Genomic DNA, 16266 nt, shown 5'->3' with positions numbered 1-16266 from the left:
GGCCGCGCGGCGCGCCAAATAGGCCGCGCGGCGCGCCAAACCTGACTGTCCGGAAAGTCTTTAAATGCTAAAATGTTTGACTAGTTCCCGACGTATTTAGACAAAACGCTTTTAACCGCATGTTCAATATATAAAAACTAGCGCGTTCCATTAATAAAATTTAGTTTACGAAGCGGGGCCCACATCGACCCAAATTACCCTTTAAGTATCAAAATACAATTTTCGACCATAAGACTTTTAATACAAAACAAGCCGAGCATGGCGATTGGGGATACGCTACCCAATCCTAATAAATCCAAAAGCAAGCCTTCTACGCAAACTATGCAAGTCCTCTAATCCTCGCGCTTACCCGAGCCACCATCCGCATGCAATCTATAAAAAGAGTCAACAACGAGAGGGTAAGCTAACGCTTAGTGAATGATAATATACTACATACATATATATGTATAAAATGGACACGCCACAAAATAACAAATACCGCATACCGAGGCATCCATATATAAGGCACTACACTAAGCATACCGTACGATCTCTAAGCAACGAGCAAAAGATACAACAACAATATAAGTTCACCAATGACGATGTGAACAACGCCAAATAGCTACACCCGGAGGGTTAGTTACAACATAACAATACATTAATATAACAATATAAACGAACAAGGTTAACACCTTAACCCAATACCGAGAACTAAATACCACAATGAAGATTGGCCGAACTACACGAGCCTTAGTAATCCGAAACCACACGAGATTACTATCTTCACGACATCGAGGTTGGCCGAACTACACGAGCCTTAGTAATCCGAAACCACACGAGATTACTACCTCAATAAGATGACCGAACTACACGAGTCACCATGAATCCGAACTACACGAGATTCATTTCCACAATACAATAAGATGACCGAAACCACACGCGTCATCGTGAATCCGAATACACACGCGATTCACTTCTCAATATTATACCCTTCGCCATTGGGGTTATATCAACCACATCACAACCACTTGTGATAATGTACACGCGAACGCGTACTTCGCCAAAGATGGTCAACCAAAACGCACAACCGTGCCAATTGGACTAATACAAAAGTCCATCAAATCCATCTATATGTGAAGTGAGCTCTATAGCCGAGAATCACTTCACCCGACCCGCACCCATCCTACACATACATATGCACATAGGATATTATCACTCACCTTGAAGTCTTGAAAAATGCTTCCAAGTAATCCGCAACTCACCAATGGAAAGTACCTATTCCATTATCACAATTACAACAATACACTTAGAGTGGATTTACAAATCAACCCAATTCGACACTTAGTGCAAATTTGACCCAAATACACTACCAAGTACAAACCGCGCCCAAACTAACCAATAATCACTCACACAAGTGAGAATGGTCCTAATATGCCAAATAAACCCGAACTCAAGTGTTAAACACGTGTCATACCCATTTTGACACTTAAACCCTAATTTTGACCCAAAGTCAAAATCTCACCATTTACAAGTTTTAACACCAAAACACATTTAACTCGGTTTAATACTTCAACTTAATCCATTTTAAGTTTATAAACCTCATTAAATCGCCAAATGGGTCATAATCACCACCAAACCCTAATTTGACCCAAAGTCACAATTAGTCAACCAAATAACCTTAAATGGGTTTCAATACTTCCATAATCACTAACTTAAGTGATTAAACTCAATTTCAAGTCCTAAACATGGCCAATTAGTTCACCAACCCAAAATCCACCAACAATTAACAATAAACCCAATTACTAGCTTCACTAAACCCATTTCATCACCTAAAAGGGTTTTACCACAAACTAACTCAAAACCCTAACTTGAATATCAAATCAAATAGATGAAATTCGGAGTTTGAGCTTACCAATACCACCACAACGTAGCTAGGAACGAAAGGAACAACTTTAGAACTCGAGCTTTTGATCAATTCGACCTCCTTCTTCACCAAAACCCTAAATCTCTCTCTAGAATCTCTCTCTCTCTCTCTCTAAAATAGTTTGAGAGTGATGAATGGATGTGAAAATGATCCAAAACTGATCCAAACCAGCTAATATGGCTCACAAATCCGGCCCCAAGTGAAATTACCCAATTGCCCTTCATTTAAAACAATTAAAAGGAGAAGAAAGCTGTCTGTGTGATTTGGCGCGGCGCGCCCCAGACCCGCGCGGCGCGCAAGTAGCCAGTTTCAGATTCTTTTACCTTTTTAATTACATAACAATATTCAACGAAGCCCGTTAAGTACACAAGTATACAAGATAAATATTCGGGTCTTACATTTTAACTGCGACTAAAGTTTTAAAATCGACAAACCGGTCATTAAACGGTAAAAACCCCCCTTTATAATAATAATATTACTTATATATATATTTGTATTTTTATAAAAGTAAACTAATATAGCGTTAAGCTTTGTTTAAAGATTTTCCCTGTGGAACGAACCGGACTTACTAAAAACTACACTACTGTACGATTAGGTACACTGCCTATAAGTGTTGTAGCAAGGTTTAAGTATATCCATTCAATAAATAAATAAATATCTTGTGTAAAATTGTATCGTATTTAATAGTATTTCCTTCTAAAATTTAATAGTATTTTATACCCCTCTTCTCAAACTTCAAGTTATTTTTGGCGTCACTGCCGGGGAACAATCTAGCTTAAAAGCCGGAAGCGCAACGCTACAAAAAAAAAATTTTTTTTTAGTTTACTTTTATTAAAATTCACTTTTGTAAAAATACGTTTTAAATATTCGAAAATATAAAAAGAAAAACAAAAATTTATATATTTTTAAGATTTTGTTAAATATTTAAGTTTTATAAAGTTTCTTTATTTTTATTTTATAAAAATATAAGTTTTATTTAAGTATTTTGTTTTTATTTAAAACATAAAAATAAAAACCGAAAAAAAAAACATATATAAATCTATTTTTAAGATATTTTTTTCTATTTTTATTTTAGTTTTAAAATATAAGTTTTTATTATATAAATATTTTAGATTTTAAAACAGAAAATAGAAAAAAAATATAAAATAAAATAAAAAAAAATGCGTTGAATTTTAAACTGTACCTGAGTTGAATATTGGAACCCCGCGACTCGCGGAGTTTGCAGCCTCGAATACCGCGACTCGCGGAGCCACCCTGACACGCCACACAGCAACCCTAATCTGCACTTAATACGGTGTAATTAATTATTATTATTATTTAAACCCTAATTAGTTTATTATTAATATAATTTAGTTTTAATTAATTATAATTAGTTTTAATATATATAAAAATTAATACTTTTACAAAATAAATAATATAAAATTAATATTTTTATAAAAATTGTACTTTTTACAACTTTTAGTTTATTTTTATATTTTGTCCCTTTTTAATCGTTTTAGCGTAATATTTGTATTTTTAGCTCATATTTAGTTTTAAACTTAGTTTTTGCCATAGTTATTTTTACTTCTAGATTTTTAGGCTTTGCCGTAGAATTCCTTAAGTGCTTTTTCTTTAGACTAAGATTTAGGTGCTTTAGAATTTTGCGACGCCTTTTTAAGTTTTAGTTTCTTTTTAAGTTATTTCCATTTGGGATTTAGTTTTTCCTGTAAGCTTTAATATTTTTAGACGACTTTTACCTATGTATCAATTATCATTCCAATTAGTAATCTCAATTTGTGATTATAATTTTAAGTAAGTTGTAGTAATAAGGTTAGGTTAGTCAAGTGTTTTTAAATGTTATAAGTACGATTAGGTACACTGCCTATAAGTGTTGTAGCAAGGTTTAAGTATATCCATTCCATAAATAAATAAATATCTTGTGTAAAATTGTATCGTATTTAATAGTATTTTCTGCTAAAATTTAATAGTATTTTATACCCCTTTGTTTTAACATCAATTATAGATGGGATGAAAATATGAACATTTAGTAGAGACACTTTGTGATAAATGTTTTTATTTTGGCCGGAAAACGCTCAAAGAAGTAATATATAACAATTATCGTGTTTTTCGAGCGTATGTTGAGGTTTTAGCTATTGGGGTTTAGATATTAGGGTTTAGATATTAGGGTTTATAGGGTTTAGATATTAGGATTTAGAAATTTAGGATTTAGGGTTTAGATTTAGGATTTAGATTGAGTTTTTAACACGAACGGTTTAGAGTTTAGGGTACCCAAAACACCAAACCCTAAACTCTAAATCGGGCTAAATTTTACTTCACAAAACATGAAGAAAAAAAAAACGTTCATATTCTTCACGAACAAGATTATCTTGAATGTTATTTTTGTCGATCGTTTTCCTGCCTAAATAATAACATTCATCACGAAGTGTCTCTTCTAAATGTTCATATTTTCGTGTGATCTTGATTCCGAAAAAAAAAATTCCAAAAAAACGGAAAAAAAAAAATTGCTTCCCCCCGCTTCCCCCCGATTGGTTACTTCCCCATTGATCCTGCCCCTATATATATATATATATATATATATATATATATATATATATATATATATATATATATATATATATAGTGGTAGGATCAAGAGGGAAGTAACCAATCGGGGGGAAGCAAAAACTTTTTTTTTTCGTTTTTTGAAAAAACCTTGTTCACGAACATTATAGATGAGATGAAAATATGAACATTTAGTAGATACACTTTGTGATAAATGTTTTTATTTTGGCGGGAAAACGCTTGAAGAAGTAATATATAACAATTATCGTGTTTTTCGAGCGTATGTTGAGGTTTTAGCTATTGGGGTTTAGATATTAGGGTTTAGAAATTTAGGGTTTAGGGTTTAGATTTAGGGTTTAGATTTAGGATTTAGATTGAGTTTTTAACACGAACGGTTTAGAGTTTAGGGTTTAGGGTTTAGGGTTTGGTGTTTTGGGTTTATTCCATAAACCCAAAACACCAAATCCTAAACCCGGAATAAACCCAAAACACCAAATCCTAAACCCTAAACTCTAAATCGGGCTAAATTTTACTTCACAAAACATGAAGAAAAAAAACGTTCATATTCTTCACGAACAATATTATCTTGAATGTTATTTTTTCCGATCGTTTTCCGGCCTAAATAATAACATTCATCACGAAGTGTCTCTTCTATATGTTCATATTTTCGTGTGATCTTGATGCCGGAAAAAAAAATCCCAAAAAAAACGAAAAAAAAAATAAAAATTTTGTTTCCCCCCGATTGGTTACTTCCCCATTGATCCTGCCCCTATATATATATATATATATATATATATATATATATATATATATATATATATATATATATATATATATATATATATATATAGCTCAAAAAGGAATACTAAACTATAGGTGTGAGACCGAGGGAGTATTATAATTGATTCTTTCAGTCGGAATGTCCTAGGTTACATGGATTTAATGGGTCAAATTGAACACTTCTAATCTAATGGGTCAAATTGAATACTTATAAAGGTGAAAGTATAAGGACCTAAGCACTCTTTCTTTTTTTCAGGTTGGGCTAAGTGGTTCACTAGAGACGTTATGTGGCCAAGCATTTGGAGCCGGGCTTTACAGAATGTTAGGAATATATTCTCAATCATCGTGTTTGATTACCATATTTTTTTCAATCCTCGTCTCAATTCTATGGGTTTTCACCGAACCTATACTCATTTTACTTCACCAAGATCCCCAAATATCTAAAATGGCTGCTCTCTACATTAGGTACATGATACCAGGATTATTCGCTTACGGGCTTTTACATAACATGATAAGATTCATACAAACACAGTCCGTTGTCTTCCCTTTAGTTTTGTGTTCAATCATCCCATTAATCCTCCATATTGGAATAACTTACTTACTGGTATATCGGACACCTTTAGCTTTCATTGGATCTTCTTTGGTCGTTTCAATTTCATTATGGATTGCAGTACTTATACTAGCAGGGTATGTGATGTTTAACTCGAAGTTCAAGGAAACATGGCAGGGTTTTTCATTGGAGTCGTTTAATCACGTTTTCTGCAGCTTAAAGCTCGCTCTTCCCTCAGCTGCTATGGTTTGGTTGGTGATGTTTTAATATTATAAAGTTTTATCACATATGTGTGCATAGTTGGATCAAAGTTGACATCTTTTTGTTGTTTAATTGCATGTTTTTCAGCTTAGAGTATTGGGCTTTAGAGATACTTGTGTTATTAGCAGGCATTTTGCCTAACTCGGATATAACTACTTCTTTGATTGCAATGTGGTAAGATGTCATGATTGTTAATACTATTGGTTATATATTTTCATATTCATGTTCATAGTTAATACTATATTCGTACTTACATATTTCTAAATTAACCAAATGGAATTGTTTTATCTTAGTGTAAATACAGAATCAATCGCCTACATGTTAACAAACGGGATCAGTGCTGCTGCAAGGTATGATGCATTGTCTTACATCATTACAAATAAAGAGGGACTTTATTATGAAAAATTAACTTGATCCTAACTAACTCATTATTTTATTTGTTTTGAAAGGCAAACTCACACACACATTAACATGAATATATACGATAATAATCCACGAATATGTACTAAGCAGGACTTGAATCCACAACCTCATGGTTGGAGGGCCACCAAGATACCGCTAGGCCGAATGCTCTTTCGTCCTAACTAACTCATTATGAACTGCGCAGTACACGTGTGGCAAATGAGCTGGGAGCAAATAATATCGATAAAGCTAAGCATGCCATGGGTGTCACTATAAAGTTATCTTTCATCCTTGCGCTTGCAGTGGATTTTGCTCTGGGGTTTGGTCACGATATCTGGGCCGGCTCATTCACCAGCAACCGTGTGATCATAAGCAACTTCGCTTCCATGACACCCCTTCTAATGAGCTCAATCATTCTTGATTCTAAGGTGTCTTGTCAGGTTTGTGAATATTCTAAATCCTTAGATTTTTCCTAAAGGCTGGGTCGTTCAAGAGTGTTGGGTAAGGAGTCAAACAGTGGCGAGACTAGTAAGGGGTAGGGGGTGGTAACTGCCACTAGCGGATTTGAAATTTTTAGTGCGAAAAACTTTGAATTTTTTATTTTGCCCCCAATGGATTTTTTTCTTGTAAAAAATCTCTATATTTTGCTCCAAACCCTTTAATTTTTCCCAAAAACTTCTATATTTTGCACAATTTTGTCCAAAAACCTAAATTTTTTGGCCAATTTCGCTCAAAAACCTCCGTATTTTGTCTAAAAATCTCCATATTTTGCCCAATTTAGTCCAAACAAAGTTGCTGTATTTTTTAAAAAAATTTCGCCCCCTGTGAAAAAAATTCCTGGTTCCGCCACTGGAGTCAAACCAGACCAAGTTTACACTACTAGAAAAAGGAGAACAGGTGACGAAGCCCTTTAATGGCGCACAAAAAACGCCGCTAATAGCCCTCTAAAAGACAAAATTTTCAACGCTTATCCCAATGTTGGTCAAACTTTATCTTTTGCAACGCAATATGTCTCAAAATCTCTCCTCAAATGTTTTTTTAGTTACATTTAGTTTTAAATAAAAAACCTTTTGGTCAGTTTGGGAAGGGTGTATCGGGAACGATCGGGGTTGGCTCGCAACGTGACATGATTGGATTGTAATTTTGTAGGGGTGGCGAGGGGTTGCGGTTGGCAACATCTAGCCATGTATATCAACTTAGCAATGTTTTATATCGTTGGCATGCCTGTTGCAGTTGTTCTTGCTTTCGTACTGAAATTACATGCAATGGTGACATGTCTATTGCATAAAATATAAGAACATACACTTTTTCTAACCATATTCACGACTGACGTTATATTATGATGTTATGATTGTAGGGGTTGTGGATTGGCTTAATTTGCGGATTTTTGTGTCAAACTGGTAGCCTTCTACTACTTGTGTATCTCAAGAAGTGGACACGAGTAGAATTTAATGGCAGCAACAATTTAGACAATACTAATCTTGCTTGACAAAACTTTAATTCGTATTTCAAGTCAAACCGAAAAAGATAGAATTTTTTTTAGGAATTGTGATTTATATGAATTCCATGTACGATAGAAGCCGGATCTTCTAAGACCACTGCCAACGGTGGTTTCCTCACCCGCCCTCAAGCAACTTCCTCGAGGGCTCCATTGGCATTCCCGTGCCCTCGCGTATGCTATGGATCCGCCCTCAAACTTCGCCCTGCAATTTGTCATGAAATAGCATATTTGAGGACGGAATACATCATGCTTGTGCTATATTTACATGTACTCAAAGCTTAAAAAAACTAATAACTTATTTATTTAATTAATTTTTTTGGGGTATATGGTTGGTAGTGGTGTGTTATGAGAATGTGACGGAAGGAAGTGATGAGGAAGTGGAGAGAGAAAGCTGATGTGGCGCTGATGTGGCAGTGAGGAAGTATGTCATGGTTGTGAGTGGTCTAACAAATCAAAATAAAAGAGAAGATAGACTTTTGACTAACACCAATTTTTTCATTCATGTCATGCATAAACTCAAAACGTACAATTTATACCAAGACTTAACTAAAAAGGGAAACACGCAGTTACTCAACTAAACCACCGCTTACAATATAAGATTACTGGAATCCACATGCATATGTTGCTATTTACGTGGGACGTGAGATCACCAACTGTAGACATTGTTTCTATGGATCTTAGGACGCTTGTAATCTGATCTAGTGGTTGAAATCACTGGAACGAAGGTAAATCGAATATTGGGTCGTATCGTGGTCGAATTATTCAAACCTAGGGTTTAATCTAGATTAGAACGACATCTAGACAATGATATTCGGTGGTATTCGGTATTGGGATCGACTGGGACGCAGAATAAACAATTTAGGGTACCTTATTAGAATGTGTAGTGAGACGACCCGTCCTAATCCATAAGGACGAATACAATAACATATAGTTATATTACGAGGTATTTGACCTCTATATGATAAGTTTTTACAAACATTGCATTCGCTTTTAAAAGACAACTTTCATTTCAACGAAAGTTGACAGGCATGCATACCATTTCATAAAATATCCAAACTATATATGACTTAATAATAATCTTGTTGACTTCAACGACTCGAATGCAACGTCTTTTGAAATATGCCATGAATGACTCCAAGTAATATCTTTAAAATGAGCAAATGCACATGTAAGACCCAAATATTTATTGTACATAATGTATTTATGGTGCACGATGCGTGTGTGAAGTGTACGAAGCATGTACGTGTCGCTTGCTCGAACGTCGAAGGAAACGGGACGTGGTCTGAAGTACCAAGGTGTGTACGTATCTTTTCAACCCCAAATAAAGTTTGTGTTGATGTTTCAAAGCCTTACCATTGGAAAGAAAATCTTATTACGTTTCCAACGATATTTGATTCATCGAAAACGGAGCTACGGACAAAAAGTTATGGCCAAAACAAGTTTCTGAAATCTGACCTGCAGAGTGGAGCGGCGCTCCACATAGTGGCGCGGCGCGCCGAATGGGTCAGAAGCAATTTTCAGCCTTTTTAAAGGCTTTAAATGAAGGGTACTTTGGTCTTTTCACTTGGGGTCGGTTTAGGGTCATCAAAACTGATCCTTTGATCAGTTTGGATCAAATTCTCACCAACCAAAACACTCTCAACCATTTTTAGAGAGAGAGTAAGGGTTTAGAGAGAGAGGGCTTGATTTGGGGAAGAAGGAGTCGATTTCTCACCAAAGCTCGGGTTCTAAAGTTGTTCCTTTCGTTCTTGGCTACGCGGTGATAGTATTGGTAAGCTCAAACTCCGAGTTTCAATTATTTGATTTGATATTCAAGTTAGGGTTTGAGTAAATTTGTTGTGAAACCCTTTTAGGTGATGAAATGAGTTTAGTGATGCTAGTAATCGGGTTTGTTGTTAATTGTTGGCGGATTTCGGGTTGGTGAACTATTTGGCCATGTTTAGAACTTGAAATTTAGTTAAATCACTTAAGTTAGTGATTATGGAAGTATTGGAACCCATTTAGGGTTATTTGGTTGACTAACTTTGACTTTGGGTCAAATTAGGGTTTCGTGGTGATTATGACCCAATTGGCGATTTAATGAAGTTTATAAACTTAAAATGGATTAAGTTGAAGTATAAAACCGAGTTAAATGTGTTTTGGTGTCAAAACTTGCAAAGAATGAGATTTTGACCTTTATGGGTCAAAATTAGGGTTTAAGGGTCAAAATGGGTATGACACGTGTTTAACACTTGAGTTCGGGTTTAATTGACATATTAGGACCATTCTCACTTGTGTTAGTGACTATTGGTTAGTTTGGGCACGGTTTGTGCTTGGAAGTGCATTTGGGTCGAAATTGCACTTAGTGACGAATTGGGTTGATTTGTAAATCCACTCTAAGTGTATTATTGTAATTGTGGTAATGGAATAGGTACTTTCCATTGGCGAGTTGCGGATTACTTGGAAGCATTCTTCAAGACTTCAAGGTGAGTGGAATATCTATATATGTATGTATATGATTTATGTGCCCGTGGAAATGGTGTCACATAGCCGTTTGGTGACCATAGTTGTGGGATATAGCCGTTTGGTGACCATAGTTGTGAGATATAGACATTTTGTCCACATTGATAGTTGCCCGTAGTAATGATGTCACATAGCCGTTTTTGTGACCGTAGTGGTGGGACATAGCCGTTCTTGTCCATAATGATTATTGTGAGTGGAATATGTATATATGTATGTATATGATTTATGTACCGTGTTGATGGTGTCACATAGCCGTTTTGTGACCAAGGTTGTGGGACTTAGCCGTATTAGTCCATGTTTTGTACTAAGGCACATAGCCGTGTTTGTGCATTTAGTGGCAAGTAATAGCCGTGTTTGTGTATTTAGTGGCAAGTAATAGCCGTGTTTTACTCCCACGTTGTTATTTGAGTTACCCGTACACATAGCCGTGTTGGTGTACGAAAGCGTGAGTAATAGCCGTGTTCTACTCACATTGAGCAAGTGATGCCATAGCCGTTTTTGGAACACTTGAGGGGTGATGCCATAGCCGTTTTTGGAACACCTCGGGGGGTTAGCATGCCATAGCCGTTTTTGGAAGCTAACGAATGTTATGAACATCGATGACTTGATTCGCGAAGTCGTTCCCCTAGCGAAGAGATTGGTTAACCATGAATTGTAATTGTTGATGCTAGCATTTAATTTGATTTATTATATATATTTATTTATGCTAATGATGTTGCTAGTTGTACGGTTTGACGTTACTAGCTATTGATTGCTTATGAGGTTGCTAGTTATACGATTTGATGATACTAGCGTTTGGTACGATGAGGTAAGTGATTTATGTGTATTTATGTGATGTCGTGGATGCGAGTAGGTAAGTTGTATATGCATGTATATATTTATTCTACTCACTAAGCATTAGCTTACCCTCTCGTTGTTGACTCTTTTTATAGATTGCATGCGGATTGGTGGCTCGGGTAAGCGCGAGGACTAGAAGACTTGCATAGTTTGCTTTAGAGACTTGCTTTTGGATTGTTTAGGATTGGGTAGCGTATCCCCAATCGCCATGCTCGGCTTCGTTTTGTATTAAAAGTCTTATGGTCAAATATTGCATTTTGGTACTCAAGGGGTAATTTGGGTCGATGTGGGACCCGCTTCGTAAATTTGATTTTATTAATTAAACGTGCTAGTTTTTCATATATGAAGTCATGGTTAAAAGCGTTTTAGCTAAATGTGTCGGGAACTAGTCAAACATTTTCATTAAATTGACTTCCGGGGACAGCGGGCTGTCCAGGTGGTTTGGCGCGCCGCGCGGCCACCTGGCGCGCCGCGCAGATGGCCTGCACCAGAAAATTTTTTTTTGTTTGAAATTTCGTCGTGTTTGGTCGGTTACGGTTTGGGTTGTTACAAGTGGTATCAGAGCATGGTCTAAGGGATTTAGGTGACTTGAGATAGGTGCCTAGACTTAGACTTTTGTGTGTGCTTAAATTGTTGCGGGACTTGTAGGATTTCGGGTCGGAATGGGTTTAGTTAGTGCCTTGTTTATAGGTCGACTAACGTATATATTAGTAATGCGGATATTATTAATATGCTTTTGTGTTGTGGTAATAATTCTCGCGTGTGTTTGTATCGCGTAGAATTTTGGTTGTGTTTGTTCTTATCATCGAGCGAGGCGGTCGTTGTACTAACGAGTCGATGCGGCGTGTGTGCGTAATAAGAACTTGCAAACCTTATTACGGGTACAAATCGTGTCTAACAAGTGATGTACGACGAGTGTTTAGCAAGATGGGACGGAGTTGTGCGTGCGATTTTATACGTTCGTGATCTAATCATTTTGCATTTTGAGATTGACGACGCGAAACGAGATCGAGGCGAATAACGTGGAGTTTAACGCTAGAGTTGCGACCGCCGTTGCGGAGCAAATGAGAGCGTTTCGAGAAGAAATGGATAGGAAGTATTCCAAACTTCAAAGTAGTGGCGAAATGAAGCGTTATCTTAAGAGCTTCATGAGGACTAAACCACCGATGTACGACGGGAAACCGGATCCATTGGTAAGCACAACTTGGATTTCGGATGTCGAAGGGCGTTTTCGCACGATTGATTGCCCTCCCGAGAAGAAGACGAGACTCGTTACTAGTTTGTTGCGAGGTAGGGCGAAGGATTGGTTGGATGGCAAGATTGATCTTGTTGGTGGTGAAACGTTTATGGCCTTATCGTGGGACGAATTTAAGGAGGAATTCTTCGAGGAATTCCGGACTTCGGCCGATTTGTGGGAACTGCGTAATGAGTTGCGAAATTTGCGACAAGGATCTATGGATTTAAATACTCTCAAGACGACCTTTATGGCGAAGACTCGTTTTTGTCCGGAGTATTTGGGAAGTGATCGTTTGTTGATGGAGGATTTCTATCGAACTTTGAGCGATGACTTGAAAAGCAAAATTAGCCGGGGTTACGCGAAGTCGTTTGCGGAGTTATTTGCAGTGGCTAGAGGTTTCGAGTCTTATACGCGATCGAAAAAGGCCGAACCTTCAAGTGAGAGAAGGGTTATTACTTATGGTGCTCCGAGTAAGAGGACTAAGGGTCCGAGTGCGAGTACGAGTAATGTGGTAAAGGGCGCGGTGGATTCTCGTGCGCCTAGGTGTTTAAATTGTGGCGTTAGGGGTCACAAGTTGTGGGAATGCACAATGCCGAGAAGTGATGACGGGATGTGCTACTATTGTCATAAAGAGGGACATCGCAAGCCGGATTGTCCCGAGTTGGCGGCGGCGAATGCCGCAAGGAGACGTTGAGGTACGTTTCGTTTTAATAAATATGTCTTTTGAATATTTATTTATGTGGCGTTTAGGTTCGGATTTGTTAGATGCATTGTGTTGTGCATGTTGTTGTTATGGGTGACGTTCCTAATGGAAGTACCCTATGGTGACGTTTTAATTGATTGGTGAAGGGCGTAAGACTTGGTGCAACCAAGCATTCCTTATTGTTTGGGAAATGTTTCTACCAAGCCACGGAAATGGTTTTGGTGTCCGATTGTTAAGCGCGTGTTCGCTTTTATGTTGAAGTGATGAACCATGAGGTTCGCCGGGTGATTGGAACCCTTGAGATCGAGTGTTTGAAATCTCGATGTATGTCGGTAATGGAGTCATTATGACGCGACATTAGGTGCCTCTTTTATACCTACTAGCGTGGTGTTCGACTCCGACTAGGTTATGGTTGTGGTTGCATTGTACTTAGGGTACCGGAGTAAAACCCTTAGATACATGAGTGACTAGGTGGAATGTGACAAACTAATGAAATTGGATGATTGCGAGGGTATAGTTTGGGTATTTGTGGTACACTTTTCGTTCAAAGTGTTTAAGGATTGGTCAAGTCCTTCGTGTGCTCAAGGTTTGGAGCAAGGTATGGTAACGGGTCGTGTGAACCCAATTGTTTGTAAAGTCTACCTTTGGTAGCATTGTACGGTTGTACGAGTTGTGGATATGGAACGTAGTTCCAAGTGAGGGAGTGGCACTCCCGCACGAGGAGGTTTTAGTGTGAGATTTCGGATGATGCTTTTGTTAGATCCGGAAATTTGGTCGAGACCTAGTTTTGGTCAATTGGTGGTAGAGTACAATTTTTGGCTCATTGGTACTTATGATATTGGATTTGTAAATTACCACCGAGGTGGTAAGTTTGGTGAATCTCGTCGAGAGATAATGGACGTGTTTTGGCGAGCAAGGTGAAATCCCTCGGTTAAGGGATGTGCGTATCGGATTCTCTTCTAGAGAAATATTGTTTTGTGCCTATGCTTGATATAGGTGGTTCTTGCTCGATAGTGTGGACGGTTAGCGGTATCCGTTAGGGTTCACTATAGTGTAGCGGAGCGCGATGTTGCACTACTCATAGTGCGAGGTATTGTTATAGTGGTGAAGCATGACTTTCGGGGTCCGCTGACTTCATCATGAGGTATTGTTATATCGGTGAAGCATGACTTTCGGGTCCGCTGACTTCATCCGGTGTTGAGTGATCTATCAGTTGTTTTATACTCCTATGGTGGGATCGTGAGGACCGTATTGTGTGATTACTGATGCGATAGCCGTATTTCGCTCACATGTCGTTACGGGCGTGACAATGGTCGATTTTGTACGCCTAGGGTTTTAAGTTGTTATAGTCGATTGGACGCTAGCAGTTCTAGTCGTTCGCGTATGATGTTACGGTAGTTGCGTATTGGTTGTATTATACGCTACAAGGGATGTTTAGTGATTGGTGTTATCCGTAAGGATTCGTTTGGTTCGGTCTTCATCGTTTCGGGTTGTTGACCTTAGGTTGAGACTTGGTTGCTTTAGCACGGTACTTGGTAATGGTACGCTAGAGGAGTGATATCTCGGTTAGAGATGGGATGAGTTTCCCGATGCGAGGGAATGAGTATGGTTTTAGTGCTCGGATTGTGGATTTGAGAAAAATCGTGGATGACGATTTAGTTGTGGAAGGCGATTCGTCGGGAAGAATTGCTTAGGAAAGTCGGATTGGGACTTATGTTGAGGACCGTGGAGTGTGGTCCGTTTGGTTAAGTGACGAGGATCACGAGGACGTGATCGATTCTAAGTGGGGGAGAGTTGTAAGACCCAAATATTTATTGTACATAATGTATTTATGGTGCACGATGCGTGTGTGAAGTGTACGAAGCATGTACGTGTCGCTTGCTCGAACGTCGAAGGAAACGGGACGTGGTCTGAAGTACCAAGGTGTGTACGTATCTTTTCAACCCCAAATAAAGTTTGTGTTGATGTTTCAAAGCCTTACCATTGGAAAGAAAATCTTATTACGTTTCCAACGATATTTGATTCATCGAAAACGGAGCTACGGACAAAAAGTTATGGCCAAAACAAGTTTCTGAAATCTGACCTGCAGAGTGGAGCGGCGCTCCACATAGTGGCGCGGCGCGCCGAATGGGTCAGAAGCAATTTTCAGCCTTTTTAAAGGCTTTAAATGAAGGGTACTTTGGTCTTTTCACTTGGGGTCGGTTTAGGGTCATCAAAACTGATCCTTTGATCAGTTTGGATCAAATTCTCACCAACCAAAACACTCTCAACCATTTTTAGAGAGAGAGTAAGGGTTTAGAGAGAGAGGGCTTGATTTGGGGAAGAAGGAGTCGATTTCTCACCAAAGCTCGGGTTCTAAAGTTGTTCCTTTCGTTCTTGGCTACGCGGTGATAGTATTGGTAAGCTCAAACTCCGAGTTTCAATTATTTGATTTGATATTCAAGTTAGGGTTTGAGTAAATTTGTTGTGAAACCCTTTTAGGTGATGAAATGAGTTTAGTGATGCTAGTAATCGGGTTTGTTGTTAATTGTTGGCGGATTTCGGGTTGGTGAACTATTTGGCCATGTTTAGAACTTGAAATTTAGTTAAATCACTTAAGTTAGTGATTATGGAAGTATTGGAACCCATTTAGGGTTATTTGGTTGACTAACTTTGACTTTGGGTCAAATTAGGGTTTCGTGGTGATTATGACCCAATTGGCGATTTAATGAAGTTTATAAACTTAAAATGGATTAAGTTGAAGTATAAAACCGAGTTAAATGTGTTTTGGTGTCAAAACTTGCAAAGAATGAGATTTTGACCTTTATGGGTCAAAATTAGGGTTTAAGGGTCAAAATGGGTATGACACGTGTTTAACACTTGAGTTCGGGTTTAATTGGCATATTAGGACCATTCTCACTTGTGTTAGTGACTATTGGTTAGTTTGGGCACGGTTTGTGCTTGGAAGTGCATTTGGGTCGAAATTGCACTTAGTGACGAATTGGGTTGATTTGTAAATCCACTCTAAGTGTATTATTGTAATTGTGGTAATGGAATAGGTACTTTCCAT

General features: G+C 37.8%; 1 pseudogene; it reads left to right on the top strand.

Moving 5' to 3' along the window:
- The window catches only part of LOC139860347 (protein DETOXIFICATION 18-like), a 47076-nt pseudogene extending 39150 nt beyond the window's left edge, over positions 1-7926 (top strand).
- The last annotated feature ends 8340 nt before the right edge of the window (positions 7927-16266 follow it).

The sequence above is a fragment of the Rutidosis leptorrhynchoides genome, chromosome 7 (assembly GCF_046630445.1).
Source record: "Rutidosis leptorrhynchoides isolate AG116_Rl617_1_P2 chromosome 7, CSIRO_AGI_Rlap_v1, whole genome shotgun sequence".
Classification (NCBI taxonomy): domain Eukaryota; kingdom Viridiplantae; phylum Streptophyta; class Magnoliopsida; order Asterales; family Asteraceae; genus Rutidosis; species Rutidosis leptorrhynchoides.
Note: the sequence above shows the minus strand (reverse complement) of the source record. Positions and strands in the feature narration are given on the sequence as shown.